Genomic DNA, 15,103 nt, shown 5'->3' with positions numbered 1-15,103 from the left:
CTTATAACGTCTGTGATTATACTAGTTTTGTAACTAGCAAGTGCAAGGGTTCTATTAAATATCTGGCAAAGTAAAAGGCTGAGATAAATGTAGCAGCTGTATCGATTTACCCAGGTGCTCTCATTTTTCTGGGTGATACACCCATCTCTGAAAATATCATTGCAATCTTATCTCCATCAAGAGTATCAGATTCTAATCATATAGGAGGAAAAAAACCTCTCCTATTATTGGCAGAAAAACCAAACAAGTATACTTTCAATGCTGAGAATTGCTCATTACTTTAGAAATTGTTACTGGCTCTTCGTGGTAATCAATAATAGCTGCTTTTTCAGGGTGATGCAACTATTTTTACTTTCATCTTTTCTGCATGTAGTCATGGGAACACAAGCCAGCCAATTTGAGCATCTGAGGTGACTGTGAGGTGGTCATTGAGTCTCATCACTTCCTTGGCTTCCAACTTAGCTGTGTGCCTTACCTCCTGTACCATGAAAGCATCGCAACAGGTTTGTTTCCAGTTGTGCCAACTAAGAGGCATGTATTTTCCCTTACTATTGAGTGTTACTATTACTTACTATTGCTAGGAGTGCCTCTAGCAAGTTCTAAAGGGAGGTTTCAGAGAATTTTTGAAGATCGTTTGAGAAAAAGATGAAATTTCAGTTTCAAAAGATGGAATTTCAAACCCTGAAATCTCCAATCCTGACTTCATAAGCATCCTGATCCCAGCAAACTCAGTTGGCTTTGGTACTGAAGAGGTTACTGCATGTTGGAACCTCAGTGTTTGCTGCGCAGTAAAACCAGCAGAATCCTGGACAGAATCCAGTCAGTAGCAATAATCATCTGAAAAATAGTTGTTCTAGAAGGCTAGAGGAAAATAAAACTTCATTTGTCAACTTTGTTCTCTTGGGAGCTATAGCTTATCATTGTGGAGCTCTGATTTCCTTTTTAAATTGCACGAATCTTGTCCTGTATATAAGCAAGACATAAAAATCCTATGGAAGGATGTTCCATCCCAGATTTAGTCCTTACAGATGCAATTTTAGGACTTTCTGGTCTTATCTATTGAGTGCTAGACTTTGTCTAACGTATCTCAAGCTATCTAGCAGATCTGAACATGTTGGATCCAAAATATATTTGCACTCATGTGAAGGTTTAAAATCCTTCTCTCTCTTGTCTTTTAGCATAGAGCTTGTAGTTCCCTGTAGTTCTGCCTCTTGTTACTCAGCAATGCTTTCCCACTATTCTTGGCAGTTTTCTCACCTTGTATAATAAATAGTGATTCAGATTTATAGTTTCCCAGCTTCCATTCATCTTGCCTCATGATAATATGAGGAAAATGTTGTAACCGTAGGGGAAAAAAATTACCCAGCTGTTTGTCAGAAGATATCTCTTAGCTGGGATTCTATTTATCCACCTGAGTCTTCAGAATTAAGGAAGGAAAGAAGATCGCTTTACTTGCTGACTCATATTTGGGTTGATTTCACTTTCACCTGTTGTTGTGTTTTTTTCATCAGGGTGTCTCAGGAGGTCTCTCTGCTCAGTGTATTTGAAGAAAATGATAGAAAGTCTCCAAGTGGTATCTAAATGAATGCAGCTGCCTTGTGATGCAAACAACTGACTTAGCAATCCCAACGCACTGCACAAGAGAGATCCAAGACCACGTATCTACTTAAAATGTATCTTCAGGGATGCATGATGATATGCAAACTCTTTTATTTTTTGCTGAGTTTCAATATTCTCTGTATCAAATGTGTTCAGTTTTCAAGTAGAAAAATAAAACCTAAATGTTCTCAGGACAGATTGAGCACCAGCCCCTGAGAATCAAGCTTCCATTCTTCTCACCTCTCACCAGCTATGATGAATGTTCTGCAAGCCACGTGACACCCTTGATCAACATTTGCATAATCTTTACTATCTCTGTGATTACAGAATGAGGGGGTTATATATAAGCTACACAGTAATTTAAGAGAGCTAGAAAGAACCCAGCTCTACTGATTAGCATAAAGAAGTAATGACTCAAGAGCACAGAGACTGGGGATAAAAGCTTAGAAGGAAAAATGCGCATTGGCTATCAGTATAGGGCTTGCTGTGAACCTATGAAATGGAAAGCTGTAGGATGCACAACTGCTAGAGCAGGGACAAGGAAGGAAGAGGCCTCACAATCTAAGGAAGACCAGAGCCAGATACTTGCAATAATCTGTGGCTTTTCAGGTATTGGTAACCTTTCCTCTACCTTGAGTTGCTTCATTGTGCAGGACTACTCAAATATCTGATGCAGCCCTGCACCAAAGCCCAAGCAACACCAGGAAAACAGACAGACTTGTTGGGCAGTTTGTTATCAAGCAGCCTCAACTATGCAGCTGTAGAGGCTGCTGCTTCATAGCTGGGGTGATAACAGATTCTCTTGGCATCAACCCACGCAATAGCCATGTCCACTGGAGAAGCCTCTCCTGCTGGGCCAGATGTTGGAAGACCTGTTGAGGAAGTGGTGAAATATTAGCTCAGACCTTGCAAAGCTCTGAACTGGAAGTATTAGAAGAATTCCTTTGGAATCTTCAGATTCTGAAAAGGGTGCTTCCACATCCTGAACTACTGTGTAACTTCTGTTTGCTACTTTGCAGTGAAATGCTTCCCTAGTACTGATTAATGTGGGTTTAGACACACAAAATCTAATGTTATCTTTGGAGAGAACTAAAAGTTGCAAAAAGCAAAATTCTTCTCTGGGCTTCGTCTTACCTGCTGCATGCTGTTTTATCTGTGTGCAATTGGTGCAGAATTAAATCCTGGCAATCCAGAGCAGAAGGGAGCCCTGAACATCTGCTCACCTGTTAGAGATAATGTGCAGTCATAAAACCAAAAGGCAGTATAGTATCCTTGCCACTTCCAATTTCCACAAGGTATCAGGAAACTTTTTGGTCTGAGATGCAAAGTGGGAAGTTTTTGCTAACTTTCCTGGAGCTGCTCCCAATTCATACTGTGGTAACAGATTGCTGACTAAGCTGAGATCAGAACTTTTTTTCCTCAAACCAGGCCTCCAATTTAGGTGGTTGTGGAGAGATGTTGGCAATCTGTGTCTTTTCCTGCAGAAGTTATTTCTAATGGTATTGCCACAAATTTATAGCCTTGCATCTTTTATATGCTCCAGGAAGTTCTTTATTTGTAAGAAGAGCGTATCTAGACCTCAGGCACCACGGAGGAGCTACAAATGGCCAGTTCTCACAATTTTTATCTTAAATTCTGTGATATTTGATGTTTTTTCCTCAAAGCACCGGTTCCTGGAGTGGAGTGATTACACAAGAAGCTCTCATTTTTCTTCCATTTAAACAAAAAGCCGGTAATTTTCTTGCTCTCTTGATTGCAGAGAGAAAGCTTAAAAATATGACCCAAACAACCTGCAAAGACTCAGAAAGCAGAAGGCAAAGCAGAATGCATTGAATGTATGTTCTATTCTAAGCTCTTTAACTAGAAGTCCACGTCAATTTTTTAAATTTATTTTAAAATCTGACTCATGATTTTTAAGTTATTTTATTTGGCAATGCTGTATAGGTTGACTGTGCTCTGGGATAAAATTCTTTGTCATGTTAAAGGCTAAACTGAGCCAAGAGTAAATTCACTATATACAATTACATGCATTGTCTATTCTTGGCTTTTTTAAAACACTGTCTACCCTTTACTAAAACTCTATGACACAATGAAGACTAATGTAAAAATATAGCTTTCATCCTGCCAAACCCCACTGTATGAAAAATATAAAAATGGAAAGCCCCAGCATCAAGAGAAGCTAATAAAACTTGAAATAGGTGAGATTTATTTCTTCGTATTGTAACTTCTATACCCACAGGACCACATTCTGTTCTGGGTTACACTGAGGTAAATCCAGTAAAATAATCTGACTTTATTGGCCACAACTAATATACTTTGCAGTGAATTGAAATCAGTTCTGCTAAGTGAATTTGCCACTCCATTTCTGGATGCAGCACTTATATCAAAAGCTAGTAAGAACAATGTGACTGGGAAATTGAGGAAGTCCTAAAATTAAGTGTGAGTGTGCAGCTTCAGTTTGAATGATATCCCTTCTATCCTGCTTCTCATTATTAATTCTGAAGCCTTTAATAATATGATCAAATATTTTCCACAAGATCTCCTATCTCTCCAAGTAACAGATTGCTCTGTTAGATGTTGGACATAATGTGTGCAGCAAAAGAGACTCTTGACTTCTAGATCTTTATTTCTCCTTAAAGAGTTACTTGGAATTACACAAACTAGGACCAATGGAAGATAGGTAGAATGGAGTACTCACACAATGAGGAATCCTAGATTGCAAAGAGAGTTTACCATGTTCTGCTCCAGATATCTTACAAGAGAAGGAAAAGCATATAGCCTGCAAGGAAAAATTGGTCCAAGTCAATCCTGTTGTCTTCTGATCTATAATCAGAGAATGTTACCCATTGCTTTTGGCAAGGTTTCGCTGGGATGGATGCTCTCCATAATCAAAGTTGAAAGACTGATAATGAAATTTATTTCTAAAACTCCACATAACTTTCCCCCAGAATAACAGAGCAAATAGAAACACTTGCCAGGCTGAAATAAAGATGAACTGAATGTTTGTGAAGCTTCCTAAACCAGCAGTGATGGAGAAAATTTTAGGACTTGAGCTACTCTATAACCAGCATAAAGGGGAGTACAAGTCTTAGATGAAAGCTCTCACATCTTTCAATGCTAAGAGAACTCATCCCTCAAACTGCCCTTTAAATTCCTGGATACATACTAAAAAAGTTACCTGAATGGGATTCAGAAAGCAGAAAAGCAAGATGTGCCGGAGAAAAAAAAATGTGTCATCCTTACCTAAGAGAAAATAGATGGTCTTTAAAACAAGTCTATAAATTATATAGGAGACCACACACTAAATACCGCAGACAAAACGAAGAGACTAAGGGATCCTCTGTCTATCTCATGTCTATGTAAAAAAAAAAAACAAATCATAACTTGAGTTCTTTGGAAAAAATAGTATTCCCATTAAGACCTGCCTCATAGTTCAATTTTTATTCTGTCATTTTCTGAGTCATATGAATTTCTGAATCACCTGAACTTCAACCTTGTTGTTTCTTGTACACGTAGTTTTCTATTCTGGGGCGAGACAAAGGAGATTTATATGCTTTCTTTCTTTCTTTTTTTCTTTTTTTTTAACATGACATCTAGAATCATTCATATATTCAAGCTCAGAAAGAGGAGACTCTTTAGATCTACTCCACATAATTCTACTGCTTGACCTAATGTTGTATCTGCTCACTGTACTATGATACCATCTACTCTGGATGGGAGAGCACCTATCCTGCAACCACAGCTTCACAGCTGTTTATTTGTATCACTTATCTCTTTCCTCTTACCTCAATGCCAGTGCCCTACACTGGGATACCGCTGTGAAATTTGGGGTAAAAACAAAAATTGGTGCCATGGTGTGATCTGAGTACAGGCTTAATGCTTGAGCCACTATACTACAGAACACAAGTATTGAAATTCTATACAAATATTTGCAGAAGTAAGGGTTGGTATGTTTGTCTGCAGTTCAGTTTGACATTTTCTGTAGGCTGCCCTGAAATACACTCCACAAAACCAGCAGCTTTAAACAGTTACAGGAGGGCACAGGAAACCTGAAAGCCATCAAGAACTGCTGGCTCCACCAATTAAGGATTTTAACTTGTGTTGTTCCTGTCTGCTTAACAGATCAGAGGAAGGGGGCTCGTAATGCTTGACACCCTCTCTCCTACGAGGCCAGACTTGATTTTACAACTCAAATGAAATGTGAGGTGTAATCTGGTGAGGATATTCACCAGAACTGAAGATATATGATGAAACTATTTTGTAAATCCTGGAACTTCATCCATCTTGAATCCTAAAAGAATAATGCAAAAATCACTTTGCTTCTGTAGTATGACTGAAGGACTTTTCACACTGAAGAAGATCAAGAACAGGTTTGGAAATGTAAAATTCATCTCATTTCTGAATCAAGAGAAAAAGTCAGATTTTACCAAGAAGACGTAAGAAAAGACACAACCTGAAGTTGAAGGGTCAGAGTAAATATAGCACATCCTGAAGCCCTCAAAGTGACAGCAATAACACACTTAATACATCAGTGTCAAATGTTCAGGCCCTTGGTGTATTCCACTAGTAATTGGCTGCTTTTTCTCTCTAAGTTTATGTGCTTCTTTTCCTACAGTTTAGAGAAATGCTGCAGTCTGGCATAAACTGTTGAGGAGACCAAGACAGAATGAGACAACTCCAATTATTAGGGATGGGCTGGGATGCTGAGACTCAAAGGAAGGTGCTGCAATCTCTAGAACAGTTTTGTGTTTTTTTCCTCCTCCATCCCTTTCCCTTACCTCAAGGATCTCTAATTATTTCATGCAGCAGATAAAAGCTTCAGACAGTTGCAGGATCTCCTCTTCCAGTGTAGCTGCAGCTACACATGGATACTCTGCTGATGGATGGAGGTGCATGGATGTCTTTGTCAAGTGCTCTAACCTCAGCCTTTAGTCTCATTCCCAGCAGCTGACACAGAAGCAACAGAAACAACAACAAGAGGACTAGCACAGTAAGACAAAGTTTCAGGCATTCAGCTCCAGTTTGAATTTCAAATAGAGGAAGACATTGCCTGGTTGCCCATGACATAGTTCATCTGCTTTGGTGCAAAAGCCAAGTGGTCTGACTTTGCACTGGGGCAGGTGAGGAGCATTCAAGTGAAGCATTCTGCCATGGCAGTGGTAATCTTGGGGAGAAACATGATGAACAGCTGAAAGGACAATCAGGTCTTCAATTGCTGTGGCCTCCTCTGAAGCAATAGTTATAGCTAAGGAGGTCTTCCCCTTCCAGTGCCTCCTTTGGACTATTTTAAGTAAGCAACATTTTAGCATACTGGCATTTATGAATCTACTCCTGATGTTACCTTGCCATCTCCAAGCACTGGGAGATCAGGTATCTAAACACAGACCTGCAGGTTCTTGTGGTCTCTTTGTTCTTGTTACTGTATCTGTAGGACAGCTCTCCCCTCTTGGGGAATAAATGCAGTAACAGTATGAAGACACTCATAAAAGACAGGAAGAAGACCATTAAAATGTATAAATTACAACAATTGTAGAGGTTCTTTTTCCCACATCAATCTTATGGCAAAGTTAGCCAAGCTTAGCCAATAGCCAGTTATACTGCCTATAGTCTTAGCCGTATAGCTAAAACAGCCTTTAGCTAAAACATTGTTGTCACTGTTATGTGATGAAACAAAGACTAATTTAAATGTGCCTCTAGCAAAAACAAAAACAAGAAGAAATCCACCCTGAGCAGGAAGGTGTGGAGAGGCCGGCTGGTGCCTGCCCAGTCCTTGTGATCAGCAGACACACACTAAGCCAGCAGACTGCCTTTTGAACCTGGAATGATTTTACCATTGTCTGACTTTGTTTTTGTCTTGTCTCCTCCCTCATCATCACTATGGTGACTACTGTACCACAGCTGTTGAAACTGTCTCTCTCTCTCCTTCATTCATCTTTTCTCCCTCAGCATCACTTTTCCCTTCGACTCAACCCTGCCCTTTAAATGATAGGATCAGCTCTGGGCTGTGGCTGAAGTCATCCCAGCTGTCCAGCCTGTCCCTGCTGTGTGCTTGTCTCATTGCTCATCAATCATCTTCTGAACTACCTCAGTTTGCCAAGCGACATTCTAAGGCAAACTGAAATAAGCAGTGGTTCACCTTGAAACACACACTCCCAACTGTGGCAGCCAAAGAGCTGGCTGACAAGCAGTTGTAGGGAGAGAGGTGAACGTATGTCCTAAAGTAAACTTTCCCTTCTCTTACTACAGAGGCCTCGATAAATACAGGTAATGAATGCTCATCCATCTCCCTCTATTGATTTAATCTTATGTCAAACCCACCTTTTCACATATGCTGGAAGAGATCCTGTTTTCCTCCACGTGTCACCTCACATTACCCAGCGCAGAGGCTGAGAGGAGCATAGTTCAGGAATGATAACGAGCTGTGTTCTTTCTGATGCAAGATGCAGCCCCAAAGGCTCGAAGGTGCTAACTCAACTTCAACTTATTAAATGAAGTCCCAGGCTTCAGACAGATCATCTCAGGCCTGAGTATCCTCCTTAATGCACTGAAAGAGAGAGAAAATGCTAAAAGCATCTGACATGAAAAGGATCAAGTAAGGTGGTAGTTTTTAACATTCCTTACTCCATTTCCCATTACCTTTAATCCCAATTTCCTATTGAAAAAAGGCTTATGAGATCAACTGGGAAATGCAAACCTCTCCTTGCCATCTTTCCCCCATCAGCCAATCCTAAGAGCATTTAATAGAGAAAGTAGAGCTCCACAGAGATGATTAAATTTCCTCAGGATGTATAAATGACAGTGGCCAGGAAGCAGAGAGCATGGTTTGAACCTTCCCAGGTTGATCTCAGGTTGAGCCATGGCCTGTGGTCTGGACAAGGACTTCCCAAACCTTGCTCTAAAGGTCTGAAGCGTGACTCGCATGAGCCAGAAAAGGAGATTGGACATTAGGGATGTATCATCCTGGAAATGTCTAAATATAGCTTTACATGAACTGAACATGGGGTGCTGACAGTGACTGCCATGAACGTGTGACCTCAGTATAAGGATGAAAAATTAACCAATTAAAAATGCATGATAGCAGTTAGCTGGCAACGAGGGAGTGCTGAAAGAATTGAGCAAATCCTGTTGAGGAGCAGCCGTGGCCCAGTTCTTCTGCCTTTAGCTGCCATGCTGGTCACTGGTACTGGTATAACACCTGCTGTCCCACCCCTGTACAAAGCTGGGTTGAGCCCCATGCTGTCTAGAGCTGCTCGAACAAGCTGCAGTCTCTGTAGTGCAATGCCAGCCAGGAGGAGAAAGAGCTCTCTAAATGGGTTATGACCAGCAGTGAATGGTCAAGGATTGATGGGTCCCACCCGTGGTTCACGGCCAATTCTGGAGTGTCTGCTGTGGCTAATGGGGGGGGGGGAGGGTAAGATGCCTTGAAAGAGCACCCCTGATGGAGTGTGGGGTGGGCAATCTCACTGTTCCCTGGTCTTCCCCTTGGATAGGCAGCTACTGCTGCTCGGCCACATCCCTCCCACTACCTGCTGCAACAAGTACAGGCCTTGTAGAGAGAAGAATGCTTGTGTTAGGGGAAAGGATGAGTTAAAAAGGAGGAGGAAATGACAACACAATCTCAAGAGAAGCCTGGAGCAGCAGAAAAGCACAGAAGCTGTGAGATGCAGGGAAAATGGAAAGGAGTAGGAAAGTCAGACCGCTGATGGCAGCAGCAAAGCAATGGACAGGCCAGGGAGACAGGATGGCTGGAGAACATGGACTTCACAGAGCACAATATCATTTGTGCTTTATGCAGAGATAACAGTAGACTTGAGTATAATTCACTTAAAAGTCAATACTGCCCTTTACGTGATAGGAACATAGATCTGCAGAGAAACAGGCTTTGTTATTTTTCCTGCTTGCAGATTGACCTAACATCAGGAATAGCCACTCTTTGGGTAGCTGCTATAAGGTACTGGAGGTGACAACAAACGTCCATTTTGGCAAAAGGGAAAAGGTTATTTTAAATGGGCCAGAGCAGATGTTGTTTTCTTTTGTTTCTCCAGAGAAATAGACAAGAACACATGAAGAGAGAGAGAGAGAAGAGCTGCAGCGGCAGAAAACGCAGCAGCTGTTTTGGTGCCGACTCTTCCTCTCCATCTCATTGTGTAGGAAAGGGCACAGCACGCAGCCTTATCATTTCCTTTGAGATGATTTGTTCCAGTTTTTCAGCTGTTCAGGGCACTACTCAGCCTGTCTGAGAACCCTCACAGCACTGTAACAAGAACTCAGTCACGTTCCAGAAATGGGCACAAGGAGACAGAGGAGAGGGGAGAAAACAGGTGGAGGGAATGAGAACATAAGTACAATGCAGCCTGGTGGAAACAAAGATTTTTAGCTGGATCCTTTCCTTCAGTTTCCCTGTCTAAATCATTTTTTCCACGAGCAGGTGGAAGAAACCCATCAGCAACTCCATGGTTTGGGGGCTTGCAGAGAAGCCTGGGCAGGGCAGCTCCGATGGCAACAACCTCCTCAGCATCCTGATCTCCTCACCTGGTGCAGACTCAGGTCTGCAACCTGAGGACTCAACCACTTACTAGAAGGGTGGTTAGGTCCTGGAACAGGCTGCCCAGTGAGGTTGTGGATGCCCCGTCCTTGGAGGTGTTCAAGACCAGGTTGGACGGGGCCCTGGGCAACCTGATCTAGTAAATGTGTATGTTTGGTGGCCCTGCCAGGCAGGGGGGTTGGAACTACATGATCCTTGAGGTCCCTTCCAACCCGGGTAATTCTGTGATTCTGTGATTCTGTGAGCAGAAATCCCAGTCTTCCATCATTTTGTCCTGTATTAATGGCCTTCTAGTTTGTTACAATAGGCTCTGGCCTTACTTGCCTCTGTGTTCAGAGCAGTTCTGTGTTTCTTGCAGCAGGGATCATAGTTTCCCACTTACCTAACACAGATACGCCGCTCACTGTTCAGGTCTTCCTCTCCAAAGCAGGCAGCAGCATCTGAGAAACTTCCTGCTGGCAATAGGAGAGCATATTTCTGTGTCATTTTGCTCATTTAGATGTTATGGGACAGACTGAGGATCCCAGTAGTTAATTCTTCTCTCCCTGTTTTTTTTCCACTAAGTCACACCAGAACAGACACATTGTAATAGTGCAAGTGTGAGAAAAAATAAGTTGTTAAAACATTGACCCCGAAGTACTGAATGAAGCAAAGAGAACCTCCTGAGAGAGTCTCCTCTGCTGTGTTTTATTAAACTGAAAGAACTTGGCGGCACCAGAGAGCCAGCTATTTGCCCAGGCCCCAGCGATGAGATTTGATTTTTCTTTTCTTACTGCTCCCTTTACTTCCCAGGAAGGAAGAAAGGAGGATAAAAACATCTTGAGTTTGGCAGGAGGGCCCTGACCAGGCTGCTGAGAACTGAGGATGCTGCTGGCAGGACATTTTATGCATCTTCATTTTATGCCAGCAAAGCTGAAAAAGAGCTAAATAGATATTTAACCCCATAAACTTTCACACACTGCATTGATTTGTTATTTTCTTTTGCCCTGGGGCTGGCAACTTTTAAAAATAGTCCAGGTGTTGCTTTGAGACAAACCTCAAGAGCTGAAGGAGCATGAATGCTGGGGAGCGCAGGTAGCCCGAGAGCACACTGGCCCAGGAACAAAACCAGCAATCCTTCACAGGAATTAATCATTACTGAAATAGAAAGCAATCTTTTGATAGGCTTGGAATGCATTTGTTAGGATATAGGTCCAAGAATTCAATGTTTTATACAGAAACTGAAGTGCTCTGGACAGCCTAGATACCCCCCAAGCTCCCCAGGGAAGACATGTGATGCTGGGAGTTTAACTGCCAGCACTCACAGAAGGTCAATGGGATCCATAAGGTAATTTTTTACCCTCCAATGGAAATACCCATTTTAAGCCTCTTTGTCCCCACTCACTCAGGTAGTAGTCCAGTTCCCAGCACTCGGAGGATCCCTTTGAGGAATATGATGCCAAAATAAAGGTCCCTCGGGAGGAGATCTAATCCATCAAGATACCCAGCCCATTCGGGAGGATCAGATCTGCTTTGCAGAGGTAGAAGCATCTGGGCTCTCCCAGACTGCAAGGCGTTTAGTAGCTAAGCCAGGATGAAAGGGCTGTAAAGCTTTCCTGGAGGATGACTCCAGCAGGGAACATTTGTCCCCCCAAAAGAGCTGCTTGAGCCAGACATAGAAGGGAATAAGGAACAGAAACAAATACAGTGAGGCATCGAATAATTTCTCTGCTTGTTGTAAATTCTTGCAACACGTACTGGGAAAACAGTACCCATGCAAGTTAAGGCAGCTTTCCAGAATTGCTGGATCCATGCTGCATGTTAAGTGATCCCCTCAGGATCACAGCTGTAGGCATCTCTAATTGAATCAGCATTTCTACCAGCACACCAACAGGTGACGGCAGACAGCAGTACCTCAATACCTGTTGGATGAGCACAAAATGTGCTGCTGTCCAGGTGAAAGGCATAGCGACTTCCTACTTCTTGTTGGTCAGTTTGTAACAATAGACTTTGCAAAACAAAGCCTGGGTTTGAGGTTTCTTTTTCTTTTGTTTTGCTTGGTTTTTCCAAAATAGACAGCAATGCGTAAACCAGAAAAACACTTATTTTTCTCTATCCAAATCACTTATTTCCTAGGCTTTTACCAAGTCATTCTTTGCAAGACTGATTTTCAATTGGACAGGAGCCAGATCCAAACTCCCAGGGAGAGTGACAGCACACGCTCCTACAAACACTGGCACGTAGGTGTCAGCAGGACAGGCTGCCTGGGATTTGGAAAGCAACACCTTGAGAAGCTGAGATGCACATGCTGTGAAGGAGCAGCTTTCCTCTTGGAAGCACGGCGCTTCCAAGAAAAGGACATTCTGTTCTCCACCACCTCTAAAAACGCAACTGGTTCTGTCATCTCCATATTTGTTTTGCTACAACCGATATTTTTAAATTGTTTATTAAATAAAGTGGTGACTTAATTGAATGTTTGCAATAGCGAGAGATCTGTGCTATCGGCTTGAGCCAAGAACCAGAAGGGATGCAGAAAAGCTTCCCCCATTGTGCTGCCATTGCCAGGCCTCCACAGCTTGCAGAAAATCCCTTTCTGATCAGAGTACAAAACCTCTTTAATATCTCCCCCCAACCAGCACCACCAATTGGGATGAAACTGAAACAGCCATAAGTTGTCTCAGAAGCCAAATTGGTTTAAACTCTGGAGCAAACGCACATGGGGTGCATCTTTAATTTCACCATCACTGTCAAAATTTGTTTGCCAGATCCTACCATGACCATAGCACAGTAAGAGTCCAAGGAAAGGTCTCATTGCATTTGCAAAAGGATTCAGGCTGCAGTACTATTGCTCTGGAAACTGTTGTAATGAAAGCTCATACAAATTTAATTGCAGAAGTGCCCCAACCCAAAATGCACACAGCAAAACAATTTCAAAGAAAATCTTAAAATATTCTGTTTCAGGAAAATGAAAACTAAGAGGTTTTGGTCTGGAAGCTGAAGGGAATAATGCGATTCCGCTATTACAATGCTAATCATAAAGAAAAAACAACAAAGAAAATGCAGAAATCAACTTGGTAGTAATGAAATGAAGTCAGTGCCAATTAAGGGGCTGCTTACACAAAGTACAGCCAAAAGAACCAATGACATTAAAATTAAAATATTAAGATGGAAACCCATAAGACCCAAATTCAGAACTAAATCAACATTTTCCTTAATGCAATTCTTGCAAGAACCTCCCTTTTCCAAAAAGATTCCTTATTCTTCGGATATTTTCTTCCTGCATAGTGGGCCATGGAGTAAGAATAAACAACTGATTTATTTGCATGGTTTAAATAGTGCTCCATATTTCACACTCGCAGCTAAATTAAATATATGGGATGCGAGACATCCAAAAATATGAACAAGCTACCGGGGCTGTATTTAACTACAGCTGTCTCTGTTCCCAGCACTCTCCACAGTCCAAATCCACTCCTGCAGGGAAACTGATCACATTTACACCTTCCTAGCTCGTGTTTTGCCCCCAAACCAAGTGCAAATAACAAGCAACGGAAACTTTTCCCTGCAGAAAATGTGGGCAACTGTTTTATCCCACAGAACTGCCCCTCATTCCTCTCCCCACTGCACTTGAGGCCACCTCTGGGAGATGCTATCCAATAGCACCAGGGGAGGCCCTACAAAGAGAAACATGAGAGAAGGGGTGAGACAGGTCTGAAGGTGCAGCAGTTTCATTGAAGCAGAGGTGCCCTAAGTGTTGTCTCACTGTTGTTAAGTGCTGACCACTGGCTCAAGCCACCAGCAGAAATCCTCAGGCACCTCTATAAGCAATGCCTGGGCCCAGGTGGATCAGCACCCAGGCTGGGAGAGAAGAAGCTGAGCTGAGCTGAACGAGGAACCCAAAGAACCAGGGTGAAAGAGCCAGTCTCCAGGAGGGATGGGGCACTGGAAAGAAAAGGGAGTAAAATAAGGACAGAAATGACAGGGAATGTGTGAGCTAGAGGCCAAGAACAACAAAGCTAGGGACTACTGGGAGAAACACGGCATAGGGGAAGGGAGTGAGGTGGCAAACATTGCGGAAAGGAAGGAGCAACAAAGAAAATTACTTCATTGAGTTTGAGGAGGAGGCACTGACTTCCACCTGGACAAAGCCTCTCCTCAGTTTTTGATTTCCCCAAACAAAAATGTGGATGAGAGTAATATTCCTCCTGCTCCTCATGAAACAAATTGGAACATGCCCTATGACAAAAGCTACTGAAGCAGAGTCAGCACTGGCACAAGAACAAACGGGTCTGAAGTGGCCGTGAATGCACTTAAAGTGGAAGCAAAAGGTGCAGTTCTGGAGCAGCAAGGGGCAGAAACTTAATTCAGTGTGAAATGGAGCCTGATGCATCCATTAAAGGGATTATGTGGTGTGATCACCCACAAAGACAGGGAACATGTTCCAACAGTCCCAGAGACCCCCACACCCATTCCCAAATCCCACTGATCTTGCTGAGCTTCCTCTTGCCGACCCGTAGTGCTTTCATGTATTCAGCAGCACCACGCTTCAAGAGTAAAGGACAAAGGTGTAACACAAAGTTAGAAACTATTAATGTAATGCCACACATATTTATAATCTTAAACCAGTAAGACCAATCTTTTCACTTGTGAGTATAGGGCCAATCAAGTGCTGAAAGAGCACACACAGATCCATCCCAAAATAATGCTTTATGTATATTTTGGGAATGAGCCTTAACTATACTTAGGATAAGGAATTTGTCTTCATGTGATGAGCCTGACCTCATCATCTACAACGGGAGCAGTTGTGAGCAAACAGACTCTGCTCTCATCTGCAAGGTCCAAATCACCCATATATTTCATATATTTAAAGTACTGATCTGGAACCCATTGCCACAGTGTCTGGGTGCCTCGTAGTCTGCCTAAAAATAAACAAATATCAGTTACCCAAGTGGGTGACTCATGCTCATACACGGGCCCCTAGAG

At 42.4% G+C, this 15,103-nt stretch overlaps 1 long non-coding RNA gene across 1 annotated transcript; it reads right to left on the bottom strand.

The window, feature by feature from the left end:
• Nucleotides 1–1,887: 1,887 nt before the first annotated feature.
• LOC146760795 (uncharacterized) lies at nt 1,888–10,589 on the bottom strand. Its single transcript, XR_014947280.1, has 3 exons — nt 10,527–10,589; nt 7,918–8,143; nt 1,888–2,471 (listed from the first exon to the last, which is right to left on the bottom strand). It is a non-coding gene; the product is annotated as an uncharacterized LOC146760795 (long non-coding RNA).
• Nucleotides 10,590–15,103: the final 4,514 nt, after the last annotated feature.

Source organism: Coturnix japonica, chromosome 5, assembly GCF_054131305.1.
Source record: "Coturnix japonica strain WE chromosome 5, WE-NBRP24, whole genome shotgun sequence".
NCBI lineage: Eukaryota > Metazoa > Chordata > Aves > Galliformes > Phasianidae > Coturnix > Coturnix japonica.
This window is presented reverse-complemented; position numbering and strand designations above follow the sequence as displayed.